Source organism: Balaenoptera borealis (assembly GCF_965194805.1).
Source record: "Balaenoptera borealis genome assembly, chromosome: 8".
Classification (NCBI taxonomy): domain Eukaryota; kingdom Metazoa; phylum Chordata; class Mammalia; order Artiodactyla; family Balaenopteridae; genus Balaenoptera; species Balaenoptera borealis.
This window is the reverse complement of record NC_138865.1, coordinates 8,277,325-8,299,569: the sequence shown is the minus strand read 5'-3', so window position 1 is coordinate 8,299,569 and position 22,245 is coordinate 8,277,325. Positions and strand designations below refer to the sequence as shown.

General features: G+C 40.0%; 1 protein-coding gene and 1 long non-coding RNA gene across 7 annotated transcripts in view; one reads left to right on the top strand and one right to left on the bottom strand.

Moving 5' to 3' along the window:
* Window positions 1-22,245, bottom strand: part of XKR6 (XK related 6) — a 90,060-nt gene that overhangs the window by 50,135 nt on the left and 17,680 nt on the right. The window lies entirely within an intron of this gene.
* LOC309633705 overlaps window positions 2,227-22,245 on the top strand; it is a 184,917-nt gene continuing 164,898 nt past the window's right edge. The window contains exon 1 of the long non-coding RNA XR_014247672.1: window positions 2,227-2,398. This is a non-coding gene — a long non-coding RNA (uncharacterized lncRNA). The remainder of the gene's footprint in view (window positions 2,399-22,245) is intronic.

The window sequence follows — 22,245 nt, the reverse complement described above, 5'->3', positions numbered from 1 at the left end:
ACAGATCGTTCCGGAGTTTAACATTTAATATATTTATATAATGGTAAAATATTTATTAAACTATATCATCAAGTACCTGTGACTCAAAATTCTGGTTGGCTTAACTAACAAAGAAGGAAAGTAAAGAATAAAGGGCCTTTGTAAAAATGAATTGTACTTAGGTATCCAGGTCATGGCAAATACATGAAGCTGAAAAAATGAAAAGGAAAAAGAAAGCAAACTACAGAAGGATCAATCTCATCTTATCCTACTCCACAGAATGTCATATCTGAAAAGTAATCCAACTCCATCATTTTTTATATATAAAAATAGTGACTCAGAAAAATTAAGTGATATGCCCAAGGTAAAAAAAAAAAAAAAAAAAAAAAAGCTCCTTTTTTTTATTTTCCAAGTCAGGAACCTTCCTAATTGTAAAAAAAAACTAAACTAAAAAAGAAAGCCTCTAGAGTGTTTTAAAAGAATGAACAGAGAAATGAATCCAAGAGTTAAGCGTACAAAAAGTTGAGGGAAGGAGGGGAAAGCAGGTAATGCAAGTGGACTGTATTAAATTAAATAGGAATATATATGCCTACCACTTAGTAAACCCGGAAAAAAAGTCTCCTTCTCCTAGTCCATAAGATATCCTGAACTCTCTGAAGCTTTATGGCCTTAATATTCTAAATGGTGAATAAAGATTCACCAGGGTCATGACTTAAAGTAGGATGCTCCTGACCAATTGTGGAAGGGGAAAAAAATCCTTATTTTTTTACTATAATCAGGTAGTACATAGTTTCACTTCAGATTTCACTTAAAGGCAGCTAAATTAGAATCTGAAAATGGTTTTATACTGACGCTGTGACAGTGAAAATTTACAGAACATACTTTCTTCTCCACAAACTACAATATAAGAAACTTGTTTTATTTGTTTGCTTTCGGCTTATATAAAAGTGTGACTTTAGACTTTCCAGAATTTTTAAGACATTACAAAAGGCCTATTGATTAACCCAGTGAGGCACTGAACTTCAGAGTTTTAAGGTGGTCTGTCTGGCTGACACTTGGGATCCAGAAAAAGAACTCTGTAATGAACCACAAACCACTATCCATTTACTTAGATGTCACATCCAATGGCCAAGTCCTAGCAGAACTCCATAGGACAAGCATGTAAGACCTCGGAGACAATTTTTTTTTTTTTTTTTTTTTTTTAAAAGAGGAATGGTCCTTTTCATGGTAGAACGACAGGGGTGGTGAAGCTTGTTTTTTCTTTTTTAAAGGGAAGGCTATTTATTTGTTTATTTATTTATGGCTGTGTTGGGTCTTCGTTTCCATGCGAGGGCTTCCTCTAGTTGCGGCAAGCGGGGGAGCCACTCTTCATCGCGGCGCGCGGGCCTCTCACCATCGCGGCCTCTCCTGTTGCGGAGCACAGGCTCCAGAGGCGCAGGCTCAGCAATTGTGGCTCACGGGCCTAGTTGCTCCGCGGCATGTGGGATCTTCCCAGACCAGGGCTCGAACCCGTGTCCCCTGCATTGGCAGGCAGATTCTCAACCACTGCGCCACCAGGGAAGCCCCCTCGGAGACATTTTTATGCGTTCATCAGTGATGTCATTCTCAGTCCAGTTAATCTGTTTGGACCATGGGCCTCCAAAAATATCACTTTAGGAAAAAGGAAACAGTTCTTCTTTAAAGAGAAATGGTTTATTTTACCCAATTTGTCTCCCCTTACATGAAAAGAAGGAGAATAGAACCCTTTACTAATACAATACCATACCAAAGCCAAGTGATCATAACCTAAAATTATTTTCTAATAAAACCAGGGACATTTAAAATGATCAAGAAATCAACAAATAATTTAGAAATTGTTAGAACACATTAAATCATACTCTGTGAGGGTCAGTCCTAATAATTACCATTCTTTCAAACTTTTTTAAAAATACAGTTTTTTTTTAAAATACAGTGCTTTTAAAAATACAGTTGCATATAAAGTATAAGCACTGCACAGCATTTATTACCCAGGATAATGTATTACTAAGCCTATTTCCATACGCACTTAATTCTAATAAATACTGTTGCAGGAAAAATGTGACTGGCACATCAGAGACTTTGTCTTTTTTATGTTTCCACTGTCATTTTCTGAGTTCTCACCTAGTATAAAGAGCTCAAAAAATCCACCCAAATCTGCATGTACCATGTCTTAACTTGGTCACACAACTATGTCCTGCATCTACTGGAGATAGACATCCATGATAAAATTAAGTTCCATAGGGCTTCCCTGGTGGCGCAGTGGTTGAGAATCTGCCTGCCAATGCAGGGGACACGGGTTCGAGTCCTGGTCTGGGAAGATCCCACATGCCGCGGAGCAACTGCGCCCGTGAGCCACAACTACTGAGCCTGCGCGTCTGGAGCCTGTGCTCCGCAACGAGAGGCCGCGACAGTGAGAGGCCCGCGCACCGCGATGAAGAGTGGCCCCCCGATCGCCACACCTGGAGAAAGCCCTCGCACAGAAACGAAGACCCGACACAGCCAAAAATAAATAAATAAATAAATAAATAAATAAAAATTAAGTTCCATAATAAAATCTGAGGGCAAAACTCTAAAAACGAATAGTGAGTAACAAAATACATGAATACTGAATTTGGTAGTGGTACTTATTCAGGTGGGATAGAATACATATCATTTTGTTGTTTACATGGTCTGTTACTCATTTTTTTCAGTTTCTGACATCATCACCACTTCTGTAGTACTTATTCTGTGCTAGGCACTGCCTCAGCACTTTAGATACATTAACTCACTTATTTTACTTACGTTACCTCATTTCACAGTTGAGGAACTGAGGCAGAGAGAGTTCACTGACATGTCTAAGGTACCCGCAGTCACAGAGTTAAATGAAGGTTTAAATTTTACTTCGTTCTAAATCTTCTCTGCTGTCCCTGGCCCAGCTCTCTCTGAAAAATGCATGCAAAACAAAAGGACAAACATAAAAAAGACAACCCTGCCACTTCCCTGGCGGTCCAGTGGTTAAGACTCTGCACTTCGGGCTTCCCTGGTGGCGCACTGGTTGAGAATCTGCCTGCTAACGCAGGGGACACGGGTTCGAGCCCTGGTCTGGGAGGATCCCACATGCCGTGGAGCAACTGGGCCCGTGAGCCACAACTACTGAGCCTGCGCGTCTGGAGCCTGTGCTCCGCAACGAAAGGCCACGATAGTGAGGCCCGCGCACCGCGATGAAGAGTGGCCCCCACTTGCCGCAGCTAGAGGAAGCCCTCGCACAGAAACGAAGACCCAACACAGCCAAAAATAAATAAATAAATAAATAAATTAATTAATTAATTAATTAATTAATTAAAAAAAAAAAAAAAAGACTCTGCACTTCCACTGCAGGGGTGGTGGGTTTGATTCCTGGTCTGGGAACTCAGATCCCACATGCTGCGTGGCACCAGGAGCCGGGGGCACGGGGGGAGACAACCCTTCCTCAGCGCCACTGTTCTGGTAAGTTACAGACACATGCTTCTGAATGGTAATGTGAAGGTAAGTGTCTGGAGGAGTGACTCTCATCTTAGGTCCCCCCTTACCATCTCCCCTCTATAATGGGAAGAATGAGCGTGACCAAGCCTGCACTACTTCCTACTTGCTCCCCTACTGAGTTGGCCTATTCACAGCCAGAAAGCCAACCTTCCCGCAGGCTTCTACTTCAATTCAGGTACACGAGTGAGGTTTGAAAGTGCCTCAAGCAGAGCCAACAGTTCTCTGATCCTTTACAATATCAAACTCTGCAATTGTGTGTCATAGCAGCCGTGCCAGAATGAGGGCAATTACTCTAGGCACTTGCTAGACTTCTCCCTTTTCTCTACCCCTGGCGTTCAGCCTCTTTTCCCAGCACTTACTCAGAGCTGTCGTTAGCCTTTTCCCCTTGGTTTTTACTGCTCCTACATTTATGTTATTCTAAGTTTTCTCCCCTATGGATTCCTATGGGGAAAATGAAAGGTTTGAGAGGAAAAGTAAAAATAATAAAATGAAATGAAATGAAAATTCAAGAAAGTCTTGTTTTAAGTCACTGTTTCAACAGGATATGGCTTTGTTCCTTTCAAATAAACCAAGCATCAAAACATAAGGAATATACGGCCCAAGTATAGTAAATAAATACACACATATATGCCATAAAAGTCAGGGTCGTCTTTCATTCTTAGGATCCCTCCTTTTTTTTCAATCCACTAGTTTCTAACTACACTGCTCTTCTCTAATCACATAATCAACTATTTCTTAAAATCCATTTGTCAGATATGAAACATTAGAAACAACATCAGCCTTGGATGTCTGTGACGTGGCTCTTAGATCACCACCATCACTTACTTATGAAACATTTTAATGTCATTAAAGTTTTGTTTACCTCCCCAATGGGGTGTTCAAAGGAGATAACGTGTCACGAAAGAACTAGAGGTGCCAAAAGGGTTAGGACATCCCTTCAGTCCAAAAAAAATCCCCTGAAGCAACATGTATAGTAAGTAATCCAACCTTTCCCTTGGTAATTACTATTTTAAGCAGAGAAGTGCAGACCCACTAACTCCTATGCTTTTGTAGAGAATTTGAACCAAATTACATTTCAAGTTGAAGCCTGGACGAGCAAAGTGAGGGGCAATGAGGTACAGCTGGGAAGACGGCATGCCATCTACGGTCACAGCAAGCTTCAGGTTCACTTCGTACAAACCATAACCTATTACCAACTGTTTTCTATTTTTTTCCCCAACTCAGTCTTCAGAATAAAGGCAACGAGTTAACTCCTAAGTAACACTCCTGAAAAATTAACAATGAATTCCAATCCAGTATTAAAATGACTGATCAGGGACAAAAGTAGACAAAGAAGAGCAGAAAAACATTATATATTCTTGCATCCAAGGGCCTCAAATTTTTGTCCAAATGGTCACTTTCAGTTCATGTATAATGCTAGAATTTGTCTTCTTCTGAATATACTCTGTGTTATACTGTCTCATATTACATAAGAGGGCAGTAAGGTCTTCAAAAGCCACATGCAGTGGTCACTGTCTAATGTTTTGCCAAGTGATGCCATATCTGCAAGCTGATTATAAATGCATACTATCTATCAACTAGATAAAAAGCATTCTAGCTATATTTCAGTTTTGCCAGCAGATGCATAACTATAAAACAATAAATCAAATCGTATTTACTACTGCCTTGGGTTATTTCAGAGGTGCATTTATGCAGAGGGGAAAAAAAATCCAAAAATATGGCCTTAAGCTATAAAGATCACAAGGCACCAAACCTTATTAAAATCTTATATGTAGGGCTTCCCTGGTGGTGCAGTGGTTAAGAATCTGCCTGCCAATGCAAGGGACACGGGTTCGAGCCCTGGTCCGGGACGATCCCACATGCCACAGAGCAAATAAGCCCATGCACCACAACTACTGAGCCTGTGCTCTAGAGCCCGCGAGCCACAACCACTGAAGCCCATGTGCGTAGAGCCCGTTGCTCTGCAATGAGAAGCCACCGCAATGAGAAGACGGCACACCGCAACGAAGAGTAGCCCCCACTCGCCGCAACTAGAGAAAGCCTGCGCGCAGCAACAAAGACCCAATGCAGCCAAAAATAAATAAATACAATAAATAAATTTTTTTAAAAATCTTATATGTAGTATTTACTATTTGTTTAATCTAATATTTGATAGGAAAAAACATTAACACTACTACTCAGTCAACAACAATACTGAAAACAGAGTAACAGAAACGGTAGTGATTGCCAGGGAGACAAGCAAGCCAATTAAACAGGCGAAGGACTTGAACAGACGTTTCCCCAAAGAAGAGACACGAATGGACAACAAGCAAGCTCAACGTCATCAGTCATTAGGGAAATGTAAATCAAAACCACAGTGAGATGCCTTCTCACCCACCAGGATGAATTTGATGAAAAAAACAAGGAAAGTAACAAGTGTTGGCAAAGATGTGGAGAAACTGGAACGCTTGTTCATCAGCTGCTGAGGAAAACAGTTGGCAGTTACTCAAAAAGTTAAAAACACAGAATTACCATATGATCCTGCAATTCCACACCTATACCCAAAAGTGAGAGAAGGGACTCAAGCAGTTATTTGTACACCAGTGTTCACAGCAGCATTATTTGCAAAAGTCAAACAGTGGAAACAATCCAAATGTCCATCAACTGATGAACAGATAAACAAAATGTGGTATATATCCGTACAATGGAATATTTTCCAGTTTTAAAAAGGAATAAAATTCTGATACACGCTACAAGACAGATGAACCTCAAAAACACGCTAAGTGAAATAAGCCAGACAGAAAAGGACAAATGTATGATCCCACTTATATCAGATATCTAGAATAGGCAAACAACGACAGAAAGTAGAACAGGGGGTTGGGAAGGAAGCAATGGGGAATTGTTGAATAGGTACAGAGTTTCTGTTTGGGAAGACAAAAAAGTTCTGGAGATGGATGGTGATGATTATTACACAACATTGTGAACGTACTTAATATCACTGAACTACACTTAAAAAATGGTTAAAACAATAAGTTTTATGCATATTTTACCACAATGATAAAAATCTTAAATGGTTAAAATGGCATATTTTATGTTAAGTATTTTACCACTCTATTTTTTCAATATAGAAACAAAGAGGAAACAAGAAAATAAAGTCTCTGTGATCTCACAGATTTGTGTAATAAAATTTCTCCTGTACAGGCATAAAAATGAAGTCTGCAGCTTCTAGTTGGATCTGATGTTAGGTCTGGGTTAGTAACTAGTAGCCCAGGGTAGCCTTAAACAAGGGTGACTTAAGCTCCTGATTATTAGATAATATCTTGTACTGAACAAAAAATACAATGCTAACTTGCTACCCTATGCAATACCTCAAAATGTTAAACACACAATTATCATAGGACCCAGCAAGTCCACTCCTAGGTATATGTCCAACAGAAATAAACACACAGCCCACACAAAAACCTGCACACAAATTTTAACCACACTATTTGTTAAACAGTCAAATAGTAGAAACAACCCAAATGTCCATCAACTAATAAATGGATAAACAAAATGTAGTATAGGGCTTCCCTGGTGGAGCAGGGGTTGAGAATCCGCTTGCCAATGCAGGGGACACGGGTTCGAGCCCTGGTCTGGGAAGATCCCACATGCCGCAGAGCGACAGGGCCCGTGAGCCACAACTACTGAGCCTGCGCGTCTGGAGCCTGTGCTCCACAACAAGAGAGGCCACGATGGTGAGAAGCCTGCGCATCGCGATGAAGAGTGGTCCCTGCTTGCCGCGACTGGAGAAAGCCCTCGCACAGAAACAAAGACCCAACACAGCCAAAAATAAATAATAAATAAATAATAATAATTTTTAAAAAAAAGTCCAACAACTCTTAAAAAAAAAAAAAAAAATGTAGTATAGCCATACAGCTGGATACTATTCAGCCATAAAAAGGAATGAAGTACTGATACAGGCTACCCCAGGGATGAACCTTGAAACTTTATGTAAAAGTCAAAGAAGCCATTCAGAAAAACTACATACTGTATGATTCCATTTACATGAAATATCCAGAATAGGCAACTACTCTATAGAGACAGTAGGTCAGTGGTTCCCAGGGGTTGCAGGAAAGGGAGAAGGAGGAGTGGCTACCATGGGTATAGGGTTTCTTTTCGGAGGGATGAAAATGTTCTAAAGTTAGATTGTGGTGATGGTTGTACAACTCTGCGAATACACTAAAAACACAGAATGAAACACCTCAAACGGGTAAATTTTATGATGTCACTACATCTTATGCTGCTAAAAATAACTGCTGCCAGTCAACATTCTGATCATCATCTCAAGCGCTAAAGCAAAATCTCAGAAGGGAAAAACAACAGCATCTGAACACACAGGACATTCAACTCTTGTTTGTTTTTTTAAGCCTTTGCAATGTTAGAAAATATTCCTAGGTTTGAATAATTTAAATGATATTCTATTCTATCACCCTTCACAATGGCTACTCCAACTTAAGGATTTAGATGGGCAAGCTTGAATTCTTGACTCTAACTAGTTTAGAAATTACAAAAAAAAAAAAAAAAAAAGAGAGAAAAAGGAAATATTTTGTCCTCTTTACATACATTGTTCTTGAGTTCCTGAAGTCTATTTTGTCATAAATGTAACGTGCTTTGTCAGGTGAAGGGACAGAACTGCATCAAGAAGAAAGGATTTGGGCTTCCCTGGTGGCGCAGTGGTTGAGAATCTGCCTGCCAATGCAGGGGACACGGGTTCGGGCCCTGGTCTGGGAAGATCCCACATGCCGTGGAGCAACTAGGCCCGTGAGCCACAACTACTGAGCCTGCGCATCTGGAGCCTGTGCTCCCAACAAGAGAGGCCACGATAGTGAGAAGCCCGCGCACTGTGATGAAGAGTGGCCCCCGCTTGCCGCAACTGGAGAAAGCCCTCGCACAGAAACGAAGACCCAACACAGCCATAAATAAATAAATAAATAAAAATTAAAAAAAAAAAAAAAAAGAAGAAAGGATTTGCTGGAGTACGGGCCACCAAAGAAATCAACTGAACACCCGGCACCTCAGAAAAAAAAAATGCCATTAAGAATTCTGCTGGTACTAGAATTAAGGACATGTATATACACACACAGATGTGCACACACACATACAGAAACCAAGCTAATTCAAAAAATGGCTGAGAGAAAAAAAAAAAAAAATCAGCCCAGGAAATATTGCCTGTTTCACTACTAATTACCAGAGGTTAAGGAGCTGCATCCCTCAAAATACCATTCCTTCACTAAGGCACATACTTCAGGTCAGGTTACCCATCATCAGGGGGGTTTCCCTCCACATTCTGCATCCATACAAGTACATTTTCTGAACAATAACTTCTCATGGTGATCACATGATTATCACAGTGGCACTGACCTCCCTGTTCTGAGTGCTTTGACACATTCATGCCTGCCCCCCAAATAAAATGAGTTTGGTTTCCTGTAACGGGATGATTAATATAGAAAGGAGGGTAGGGTTTTTGGGGGTTTTTTTCCTTTTTTTTTAACCACAGAAGAAGCTTCCCTATAAATCAATTTTAAACTGCAAAGCTTTTCTTTTCCTTTACTCCATGGCTGTCTCCAGATATGTTTGCCTACTCAGCAGGAGCAAAAGCCAGAAAGCATGCAGGCCCCAAAGAAAAACACCAAGAAAAAAACACTACAGAAGACTCATGGGGGAAAACATTTACTTTAACAAGCGAAACCAGAAGGAGGATTCCTGCAAGTCTTCGCAAGAGTGGGATTGTTTGAAGTCATAGATTTAATTAATTATACCAACTTTCTCATCTGCTATTTAAGTCATTAACATATCTATAATTTCCATTTGCCTCATTTGGGGACCAAAAGGTATGATTTTAAAATATAACAGCTTCCAGAGAATGGAGGTGTGTTTCCAAAAGATGGCACAACATTGTGAGAACGTGATTCTGGAGCCAGACTAGCTAAATTCAAACCTGTCACTAAGCTGTCTGACGCTGGGCCACTCACATCTCTGTGCTTCCATTTGCATGTTTGTAAAATGAATGGGGACAAGAGTACTTACCTCACAGGGTTGCCGTGAGGACTCAGTAAGATGTATGTAAGCGCTTAATGCCTTGCCCGTGGGAGACCCTCAACATAAGTCAGTTGTTGTGAAGGTGGTTATTCCAAATATGAGTAAGTTCCTGAACAATGACCCTTCCTGCCCACTTCCCTGTTGAAGCAGGATTTTCCTTTATTCAGCCCACCTCCACCAGTCCCTTAATGCCCCTACGGCCTCCAGAGAACTAATGTGATCGCTCTTATCAACAGCAATCAATGTGGTTATGACACAACCACAAGTCACTACACTAAGAATTCCGCTCAGATATCACTCTGATAGTTAGTTAGTTCCTGGGACATAGGGAAAAAAAGGGGGGGGGGAGGGGTGAATGTGGCACCTTTCTGCTGCTGGTGATTTGGGATGAGGGGAGCTCTTTTACATTTTTTTACAGATATCAGTATTTTCGTCTGACTTGTTTACAATATATTTTTTGTTTAGAATATATTAAGTTTCAATAAACACTATAAAAAAATTCACTTTCAAATTAAAACAACTACTGACCAGGTACAATTCAAAACATTTCCATAAATTCTATCCTACATGTAATTCTTCTTATGGATCTAAGGGAACAAAATAACTACAGCTGTCAATGATCTCCTCTCAGTGAATGACAAACAAAGAGGGGACCTGAAATTGCATTAGGAGAACATGCAGAGATTCCAAACACTTCCTCTCTACAAGTAAGCCACTCCTCTCTCTACCAGTAAGCCACTCCTCTCTCTACCAGATGGCAAGTGACACTCCAACAAAACCCACATATTTAAAACAAGTGTAGAAATGTTTATTGTACATTCCTTTCCAAAGCAGCTGCTCAAAAGAATGTACTTGTGCGGCAATAAGGAAATCAAAGTATATGTCCAACTAATGAAATCTTTTACAAGCTGAGCACTGCACAGACTCCAACACTAGTAACTGCCAGCTGCTGCCTAAATACTATTTTCCAACATCTTCTGAAGGCTAGTAGTTACTCAAATAGATTTTTAAAAGAAAATGAATGCAAAATATCGTAATTATTAGAAGATTATTATAATTAGACATTCTGTTCTTTCCTTTGATTCAAAGAAAAAAGTGGCTCTGCCTGTAGCAAAGAACACACATGCCTTCTCTTGGTGGCTCATTAATCCACTGAGAGGTTACACTGCCTTATGTCATGGAGACCCTGCCCTGAGCACTGCTCCAACTCCAGCTCTCACCTGAGGTCTCCTGACAAGTCCTACAGCTCTCTTCAGTAACTCGTTCCTCAAGATCCAGGGAAGCAAAAGAGAAAGGACAACCAAAGGATCTTTTCACTTTCTCAAACGCCCCCAATCCACATTCTGGAGAGGAGAATATTTAACCAAAATTCCAAAGTAATTTAGAATTATCAGGATCCCCCTACCCCCTTTCTAAAAGAGGTAAGTGAAAATTTATTTTACAAAAATACAGGAGCGAAAAAAGGAAATAGAAAGCATTTACAAGATCTGTTCCTCAGATCCCTCTGTAGTAGGTTCTAAAAAAATTTTTTTTGATTCTGATTATCTACTTGAAGATAATTATTTCACTTTGAAAGCAACTTATGATTTTTAAACCCTGTTCACTATGCTTCCCTCTCCTACCAGACCAATGACACCTCAACATCATCACTATACCTCCCGCAGTCTGTCAACAGTACCAACCGTGCTGGTGCTACTCAGCATTTTTTGTGATCTTTTCTTGACTGTACAAATAGCATAATGCAAGTACAAAAATACAGGCTTGCAAGTTTATCCTTGTCAAAGAATTAGAGGAATGCTGATTTGCATTTAAAGCCTGACAAATTAATACTAATTTCTGACCTCTGAGAGAGACTGCCTCACACACTATTCTGTGAGTGTAAAACTCATTTTACAAGTTCCCAACCTGTGTGCCGAGTGTTCCCAAACGGACATTATTATCACTGCTCTACACAAGCACTTTTACAAGTTATCCAACTCCAAAAAACTGAAGAGTCTCACAGGTGAAATAAACCTGAGAAATGACCTAGTCCAATTGACCAGCATATGCCTATATCCTGTTTTGATGCTTATAATCATTTTAAGGTTGGTATAATAGGTACTATCATTTCCAATTTACAGAATCAGAAACTGCGGGTGAGCTGAGTAAATGGCCTAACATAACAGATAAGTGAGGATCGAACATATTTACTACGTCAAGAATAAATTCCCCTCCAAAGAACACTTAAGCATGTTACTGATGCTTCAAAGGGCAAAAAATGGTTCAAATATACTGGTAAACTGGTGTCTTTATTACAATGTCCCTTTATTTCTAAAATAAATATATATACTTCTTAAAAAATTATGTCAAGCTAAATTTCATATTAAACTGTTTTCTGAAGCATTAAGATACTGCCCCACAGTGCTCCCCGCCACCCCAGAATCCAAGGACTATTGAAAAATCTGGGTGAGAAGGCAGATGAGGTCCACTTGAGGCACCCACAGCACTGCACCGCTGGCACTCAGACCCACAGCAATCAGTGCACCTTAATAAAGCACGAGCATCCCTCTGAAAGAAAACCCCCGCAAAGCCTCTAGATCAGAGTGAGAGACCTCCTCTGGCCGCCTTCCTGGTTACTATTCTTAGACATTTCAACGCTGGGCAAAGTCTGGCACCACTGGCAGCAAGATGTTACTGCTGGCAGCGTGATGGACTCCAGCTGCTCCACTGACAGCCACTTTCACCGTGGCCAAGACTGTGAGAAGATGGAGAGGGGGAGAGGGCAAGTCCCACAGAGCGAGCACGCCATGTGTGCCAGACGCTACGCCAACAGCGACTCATCCAAACCTTGAAAACCCTGCCTTGGAGGTAGAGTTCTCACTCCACTGAGGGGCAAACCAAGGCTCTGAGAACTCAGCGATCTGTTCCAAAACCTAAGCCTATGGCACTACGGAGCTGAGAAAAATGCGTTATCTGCAGGGTTAAAGTGATGCATAAGGAAGCCCCACGGTATTTCCATTTGTTACAGTATGACGTGAGGTGGAACAGAATGTATAACATCACACAGAACAGTCCAGCTCAAAGACCCTCGCTTATCCCATGGCAAAGCTGTAGTTTTACCTTTTTCATAATCTTCGTTACAGCATATTTTCACAAACACATAATTTCCTTGTTTGAAGGGTTACTATACCCAGTCAAACTGCCTTCATTTTTAGTCAGAGTGACACTGGGTCAACCACGAAAGAGAATTTCCAAACCTACTATGTTAAAGAAAAAATCATGGATGTTACGGGTTGAACTGTGTCTCCCAAAAAAAAACATGTGAAGTCCTAACTAACCCCAGTATCTCAGAATGTGACCTTATTTGGAAACAGGGTAGTTGCAGAGGTAATAAGTGAAGATAGAGTCATACTAGAGTAGGCTGGGCCTTAGTCCAATACGACTGGTATCCTTATAAGAAAAGGAAAATTTAGACAGAGACAGAGAGAGAAGGACGCCATGCGACAACAGCGTTAGATAACGAAGTTATGCAGCTGCAAGCCAAGGAGTGCCACGGACTGAGAGCCACCACCAGAAGCTAGGAAGGGGCAAGGAAGGATTCTAGCCAGGGTCTCAGAGGGACCATGGCCCTTCTGGCACCTTGGTTTCAGACTTGTAGTCTCCAGAACTGTTGAGAATAAATTTCTGTTGTTTTAAGCCACCCCACTGGTGACACTTTGTCACAGCAGCCTTAGGAGGAACTAACACAATGGGCTAATGTACACTCCAAGGTACTGCCCAACTGAGGCCTCTCTGACATAGAAAGCCTGAAGTCTGAGGTCCTACTTAACTGTAAGCTACACAGAACTGATCCCATCACACTTGGTTTTGTAACAGAGGCGAGAGCTGACTACAGCACAGAGAGCAGGGTACCGAGCCATAGAGGCCAGGTGGAAGCCAGGTCTTCCAACCAACAGGCAGAAGTAGTAGGGAACCATCCTATAGAGGGACAGGTTGTCCTAATGAACATCATTACAGGCAAAATTATCAAAAACAGACCACAGATATGTATTCCAGTCAAATCAGTAATTTCACATGCTCAACAATGAATTAGCCTCCTCTAGTCTAATCTTTCAAAAGTTTATCAGCTCTGGGATCGATCAACCTGTAACAACCTCAAGGATTAATAATATAATATTATGAAACTTTGAAAATTACAAATGGGCCCCCCAAATTAGTATATTAAAAATGGATTACTTCATTAAATAGTCTTACTTATGTGGCTTCAGGTGGTCATCAGGCAGTTAGGGAAGAGTACAACCTGAATTCCAATCAAAAAGGAACTTGTTATACACACATATTAAAGTTAAGAAAAAAAGGATACAAGATATCCCAACCATGGAGAAATCACTTTAAAAAATACCAAGTTTTTAAGTACAAACATCTGAGAGGTTAGAAAAAAATAAGAAATGGGAGAGGAGCTTGGATCAAACAAAAAACTTCTAGTTTTACTGTAATTTTGGCTGTAAATAGGAGTGAGACAAAGCACTTACAGACAGTTGCTAAAGTACCAGGTGAACTCTTCCTCTGCTCTTTAATTGTCCAGTTTTTGACTGCTTTTGGTCCTGCCTGAGCCTACAGGAGTCCAGTCGCCCACAGAACAGGCATCTAGCTAGAGGAGACACATCTAAGGTTAACAGCCGGACTACAAGCTGACGGATGCCTCCTTTATGAAAAGCAAGTAACTGATTATTAATCTACCAATTCCCACCTGGACTTTAGCTACCACACATAGAAAACAGACTAAAATAAACCTCTACATACTTGCAGTTTGTGTAACATTTCCCAGGCAAGAGATTAAAACCACCGCCTGAAGCAACCAGACCCTGGGAAACGGTCACCAGCAAACGTCTCCCCAGATTGCTAAGGCTGCTTCCAAGGTTGCAACAGAGACAAGGTTGCACGGAGACAAACAATAAAGAGCATGAGAACAGTTTGGCTGAACTCGTGCTGTAAGAATGTTTCATTATGAAAACGGGACAGTGGAGCAATGAGGTAATGAAATATGTGGTTAGAAAAGTCTTCTGGAACCATGGACGTCACACTTTGGGTTTAGAACTTTGGGGTACATTCTGTGAACAAACAGGGACCATTGAAGGTCTCTGATCTGCTGACAGGTTCACCGAACTAAGATCTGTCAATGTTGTTTGGAAAGGGTGTAAAATGGCTGGTTAACATCTTTCTTTACTGAGGGGATTTTAAAGAATTGTTGCATAGTTACACCATGTGTACATAATATTTTCCTTATCAACTAAAGGGTGGTAAACTCTTTATCCATCAAAAGTTTATACATGCATATTTCATAATAACATTGTTTTCCTTAAAAAAGCTCATATAAACATTTTAGATTTTTTTGGTGCTAGATAATATGTTTTGACATTTAGACAAGACTGTTTCAAAAGACTGCCTACCTAATGTATTTTTGAACATGGACAATCCACTTTTTACTCAAGCATTTATCAATATGTAAATAAATTACAAAGTGACTATAGTTTTCTCCCTGGTTTCACTTACAATGAGAACTTACAATCATTTCACTTACAATCATTTAATAGATACACAGTTCTAACTGCTTTAACAATATCACATTTTTATTTGGAGGATTTACTTTGAACACCTAAGCAAGGCATATTTCTACGTGTAGAAAGAGGGTTGGATAACAGTTAAATAAAGAAAGAAAATTTGGCCAGGTAGAACCTTATCAATGCCTGGTACAATTTTCAATACTCTGAGCCAGGTAGAAAAAGCTGTTAATATCTAACATTTAGTAAGTAAGTGTATCAAAGCTTTATTCTCAGACTTTACATGTATTAAGTCTTAATTCTCAAAACAACCCTGTAAGGTAGTAATATCCTCCTCCACAAAGCTGTTCCTGATCTTTCTACCCAAAATAAGCCCCATCTTACCTGTGAGGAAACCCAAGAACAGAGTGGTTAAATAATGGTAACCAGTTAACAGCTGGTCCAGGGCAGGCTTGAGACCCAGCACCTGGCCTCCAAAAGGCATGCTCTGAAGGCCTGGGCTTCTCTGGCCCTCCTTACAGGCAGTGCCTCATCACCACAGGTCAGGCTGTAGGAGAGAGAACTTGGAAGAGCTCTCTTTTGATTTAAAATACTACCTACCCATCCTTTATTGGAGTCATTTCAGATTTAAAAACACTTGGGTCCTCATTTTCAAATCTGAGACTATGAGTATCACTGTGAAGACCAACACGGGCATTAACTTTTTACCAGACAACGGTCACACTGTGCTGCAGAAGTGGAAGGGACCAATTTTAAAATATTATTTTTAGGTAACACAGTTGAAGCCGGTGCCCACCTGCACAGTGTGGCTAGAACACTGGTAAGAGGTATGCCTTGGGGCTTCCCTGGTGGCGCAGTGGTTGGGAATTCGCCTGCCAATGCAGGGGACACGGGTTCGAGCCCTGGCCTGGGAAGATCCCACATGCCACGGAGCAGCTGGGCCCGTGCGCCACAACTACTGAGCCTGCGCTCTAGAGCCCGTGAGCCACAACTACTGAGCCCATGTGCCTAGAGCCCATGCTCCGCAACAAGAGAAGCCACCGCAATGAGAAGCCCACGCACCACAACAAAGAGTAGCCCCCGCTCAACACAACTAGAGAAAGCCCGTGTGCAGCAACGAAGACCCAATGCAGCCAAAAGTAAAAATAAAAAATAAATAAATTTACTAAAAAAAAAAAAGAGGTACACCTTGATCCAAATGGATTGGCTGTGGGGACATAACTAATATTACTTCTGCTTTTTAAATTGACAACAGTACTGGGCAAGGAAGAGAAAAAGATTTTGTTTGTTCATTTGTTTTCTGTGTTTAATCAGTGAGTAGGACTATGAAGAAATGAAACTATCTGAAGGGTTTGTTGATTTTTTTAAATTTTGATAAAATGCACATGACAAACTTTAATATCTTAACCATTTTTCAGGGTACAATTCAGAGGCATGAAGTCCATTCACACTGTTGTGCAGCCAGCACCACCATCCATTCACAGAACTCTTCATCTTACCAAACTGAAACTACCTAACTTCCCATTCCGCCCCCCCCCAGGGCCTGGCAACCACCATGCTTTCTGTCTCTGTGAGTGTAGCTACTCTAGTTACCTCATAAAAGTAGAATCATACAGTATTTGTCCTTTTTTTTTTTAACCAGCTTATGTCACTTAGCATAATGTCACCAAGGCTCATCCAATGCTGTATCATGTGTTAGAATATCCGTCCTTTATAAAGGCTGAATAATATTCCATTACACATACGTGCTACATTTTATCTACTCATCCATCTGTGGACAGTAGGGTTGCTTCCACCTTTTGGCTACTATGAATCATGCTGCTATGAACATGTTATACAAATATCTCTTCAAGCTCCTGTTTTCAGTTCTTCAGGGTAGACGCCCAGAAGTGGAATTGCTGGATCATATGTAATTCTATATTCAATTTTTTGAGAAACCACCGTTCGGTTTCCATGATGGCTACATAATTTTGCATTACCAGCAACAGTGCACAAGGGTCCCAATTTCTCCACATCCTCACCGATACTTGTTATTTTCAGGTTTTTTGATAAGAGCCATTTTTTTTTAATTGAAGTATAGTTGGTTTACAATATCATGCTAGTTTCAGATGTAGTTAGGAGCCATCTTAATTAGTGTGAAGTATTATTTGTTGGAATTTTTTTTGTATATATTTTTTTATATAAATGATTTATCTTATTTTATATTTTTTGGCTGTTTTGGGTCTTCATTGCTGCACGCAGGCTTTCTCTTGTTGCGGCGAGCGGGGGCTACTCTTTGTTGTGGCGTGCGGGCTTCTCATTGTGGTGGCTTCTCTTGCTGCAGAGCTCGGGCTCTAGGCACGCAGGCTTCAGTAGCTGTGGCTCGTGGGCTCCAGAGCACAGGCTCAGTAGTTGTGGCACACGGGCTTAGTTGCTCCGTGGCATGTGGGATCTTCCCAGACCAGGGATCAAACCTGTGTCCCCTGCATTGGCAGGTGGATTCTTAACCACTGCGCCACCAGGGAAGTCCCTGTTGGATTTTTTAAACACTATTATTTAAGATTGTATCTACGTCAACCAAGAGTAACTATTGTGAAGTTTAGCAATTCATTTTTTCTTTGGTCTTGAGAAGTCCTACAATCTGTGTCGATTAATATTACTACAATGTCACTAAGTAAGATTTTGGAGCATCCACCCAAGTGGGCTTATGAATTGAAAACTGAAAAGGCTTATGAATAAGTTTCTAAACACAGTGTAAGCATTTTAACATCTGCAACAGTATTACGTTCTGGAATCCCTGGACGTAACAGTAGTTATTTTGATCAAGCTCAGACAGGGTCACCCAGTGGCTTCTTATGACACTGGGGAGTCACATCTGCTTGCAGTCTGGGCAATGTTGTCTGGATACAACAGATGCAATATTGGGAGTGAAAGACTAAGCCAGCACCAGATAATATAAGTAAACACACTAAAAGTATTAAAATTATATTAATAAGATCAACCAGGCAAAAAATTTTATCTCAAGTAGTGTGTATTTGACCTGTAATACCATACAGCTCCTATTAAAGGTTTCAGTGTCTGATTTTTATTCTAATTATAATTTGCTGTTTTATCTCTCAAGCACAATAGTCTGAGAAGATATTAATTATGTACTAGCCATACAGGTCACAGATTTTGGCTTTGTAAGAAAAAAAAAAGGATCCTCATCTAGACCCTGGTACAGTCTCAACTGGTGGTAATATTATGTAGAGAAACTTTAATTATTAAATAGCCTCTAAATAAATACATATATTTATTATTTTAATGCTTTAGTAACCTACTTTTTAAAAGCCAATTAAGAATACCAGAAAATGTAACCTAAGTCATATTTGGAATTAACAGAACAAGCATCTTAAAACAGTTGACCGTTAAACCTTCACTACTAGACTAACAGGTCTCTATTTTTTAATATTTTATGATTGCTAGAAGAACTTATAAAACATATCGACGTGTTTTGATGAAAACATTTTAGTTTCAGTTTTACTTTAAATCATATTTAGATGCTTTAACACCTTTATAAGGAATTTTTAGATAATTTTAATCCATTCCTAGTGATTATTAACACACAAAACAAATAGAATCCAATCAGTTTTACTAACAAAGTTTTAGTGTAAATCTCCAAATTTAGGTATGAATTTTGCACACGTTATTTATTTGGTGGCCTGTACAATTAAAAGACAAAAAACAAGGAGTGATTTTTGGGGGCAGTTATTTGGGGAATAGAAGCCAACAAGTTCCCTAAGTATGGGACACAGTTTTGTTAAAGTTACAACCTCTGTGAGCACATGTCAAGATCCCAAACTGTCCTAAACCAGATGAACTATTTCTTTTAAGACTTGAAACACTGACAAGGCTACAGTAATTTTTATTTAGTCTATGAAGGCCATTTTTACCTCAATGAACTTTCATCTGAAGAAAAACTATTCAAAACTCTAGTTGTACCATTTCATTATATTTTAATTTAGTATATTTGGCACAGATCACACTTAAAATTATTAAACATAGTTGTTACTTTTAAAAGCTAATTTAAATAGAGTTACTTGTTTTACCTGACCAGTTAAAATAGGGTTGACCTGTGCTTGTATGACACTCAGGCTAAGAACAGTTTTGACATTTTTAAGAGTAAAATGAATGGCTAGTGGGAAGCAGCTGCATAGCACAGGGAGATCAGTTCGATGCTTTGTGACGACCTAGAGGGGTGGGATAGGGAGGGTGGGAGGGAGGCTCAAGAGGGAGGAGATATGGGGATATATGTATACATATAAGCTGATTCACTTTGTTGTACAGCAGAAACTAACACAACACCATAAAGCAATTATACTCCAATAAAGATTTTTTTTTAAAAAAAGTAAAATGAGACACCTGACATGGCTAGCAAATCCTAAAATATTAAATTAAAATATAAATCAAAGTTTTAAAAGGAATTGTCTCTTTTATGCTCCAATCAATAGCAATTTACATTACACACACACACACACACACACACACACACACACACACACACACACACACACACACACACACACACCCTCCCTTAATCTAATCTGGAGAATACCTGATCTAAGTAGAGAATTGTTTCTTCCTCAGTCTCTAGTCAACAAAACACAAGCTCCCTCTTCTGTAGTACAAAGCTGTTCCCTGGGCAGGACCACATTCCCCGGCTTCCCTTTATGTGTCCCTTTATGTGGGCGTAGTCACAGGGCTGTCCTCCCTGTGGGATGATAGCACCACTGATGTGAGTCACTTCAAGCCAGGGCTTTTAAGAAGCAGCTATGCTTTCTCCATATTCTCTCTCCTTTCTCTGGCTGAATGCTGAGGGCGCTGAGTCCCTAAAGGATGCTAAAGCCATGATCAGCCAGGACCACCCACAGAAGACAATCCACCTCTTGTGTTAAGCCACTGAAATGTTTATTACAGTTAGTGAAGAGAAACACTGTCATACTCAACATACACATTGTATATTTGCTGCCTTTCACATTTAACTAACTTCGACTTAATGTGGACATTTTCCCAATCCTAAAACAAAACAAAACAAAACAGCCCTATGAAAACAGATTGTTTATATGGCTGAAAGCCGTCTGTTTGTTCTACCCATCAGCTTTTTCCTTGACAACTGGCTACTGCTGCTTTTTTTCCATTTACTGTACACTCAGATGAATTTTAATTTAAAGCCTCACTATAACTACATTTCAAATGAGCCGAAATTTAAAGCCAGTCCTGCTCCACATATGTAGTTCAAGGGCTGATGTGGCATTGAGACATTAGCTTATTCCATCCAATGACTATGTTACAGAAGCAGAAATTTAAAAGTGGATTGAAACAGCCCCTCTTCACTTCTTTATCGTATATAAAGGCCAACAAAGCATGAGAAGAATAACTTTCACTTAACCTCGAAATGCTGTACTATCTCCAAAAGTAGAACTTCGCAAAACAATAGAACCTTGACAACTCCAAGAGCTGCATCTTGACACCATCACAGATTCAAAAACATGTCAGTTATGCCACAATGCATGCTCCTGTAACATGGATTGTTTCACACATGACTGGCAAAATGAGAATGACAATAGTATAATGGGGAAATAGTTTTGGTTTTTAAGTGATTCTTCCCAGCATGTTAATGTTTTGAAGCTATCAAGGGCAAGATTTTTCACAAATAATAAAGACTTAGGAAAAAACAAGAGTAAGAAAACCGGTGAGAATCTTACCAAAATACCTTCCTTTGGTACGAGCAGTGGTGGCTGGTTTAGTGTCTTCCATATTCCTTATGCTTTCCTCTATACCTAGTGATGCCGGGGGCACACATGAAGGCTAAACCCTGGACCAGAGCTTTAATTTTGGTGAAAATGGCCTCCGGTAGAAGCTAATACCTACAAGGATCTACATATCAAAGAAGGAAAAACATGTCCCAGGATAAAATAAGGCCTTGAACCATCTGGATATGAAGCTGAGTGCAAATGTCCCCGATACTACGGTGCTAATATTTTTATTTGGATTGTCATTGTTTTTGTTAGTGTTCTGGTTACAAAGTCACATGGCTTTAAGTAGTCTAGCCTTAATCCTATTTTTCCCACAGCCCTGTTGTTTTTACTGTGTGATTTTACAGAATGAGAGGGTTTTCAGGAATATCACATTATGGTAGATATAGATTATACCACGAATTGAGAGAGTGAACTGCAGATGCCAAACAAATAGACAGAATGACACATTCCAATCTCACAGGGCCCTATTCAAAATCTTGTAACATGCCTGACAAATACCATCTCATTTAATCCTAGACTACATCTTGAAAACTACCGAAAAATTATGTGGTCCCTATCAAATAGTGGAAACCACAAATACGGTCCACAAATGCTATAAACATGTTGTAATTCTCTATTTTTCCAAATTTACAATGTAATTGCTTTTAACTTCAGCTTCGTTTTGATAACTTTTGTTTAATTTGTGAACAGAGTAAAAAGTCCTTCCTTCATGTAGCTTCTCTTTTCTTCCAACCCCAAAACGCGCCATCACGCACTAGGTCTAAGCAAAGCCATTTGAGATTGCTTAAATTTTGAATACATAATTCCTCTCTTGGAATGCATATCTTTTCCTTCAGAGTCAGCTTTAATGAAAACTGCCTTATAGAAGGCAAAATGGCAGCATCCTAAACATACAGGGCTATTTATAACTACTATTATAACAGGGCTATTTGTAACTACTATTTAGTTTATTACTCAAAAGCTGCGTTCCTTATAACCAAGCAAAATGAGAGATATGGAGTTCTGTTCATTTTTATCCAGAACCACAGAGGATCCAACCCAGTATACGGTGTGCCTGCCCGTACATCCTGTGTCCCTCTCTGCCAGCTGTTATCTCTCCTAGAAGTTCTGACCTTGAGCTTCCCAGTTACAAGGAGCCTGGGTTTTCTCACCACTGCCACAGTACATTCCTAGATGGAGCTCAAAGGATGCTATTTTGGTGTGTGTAGATTTTAGGGGTCCCTGTTGATCCACTGTACTAAATATCTTACAGCAGGGAAGAGTAAAGACTGTAAAACCCCTTCCCAACCCCTCCCCTAGCTATTCCTCCCCGTGAAGCCATCAAGCAAAATGTAGTTAGGTCATTTTTCTTCTCTGCTTCCTTCATTCCTGTC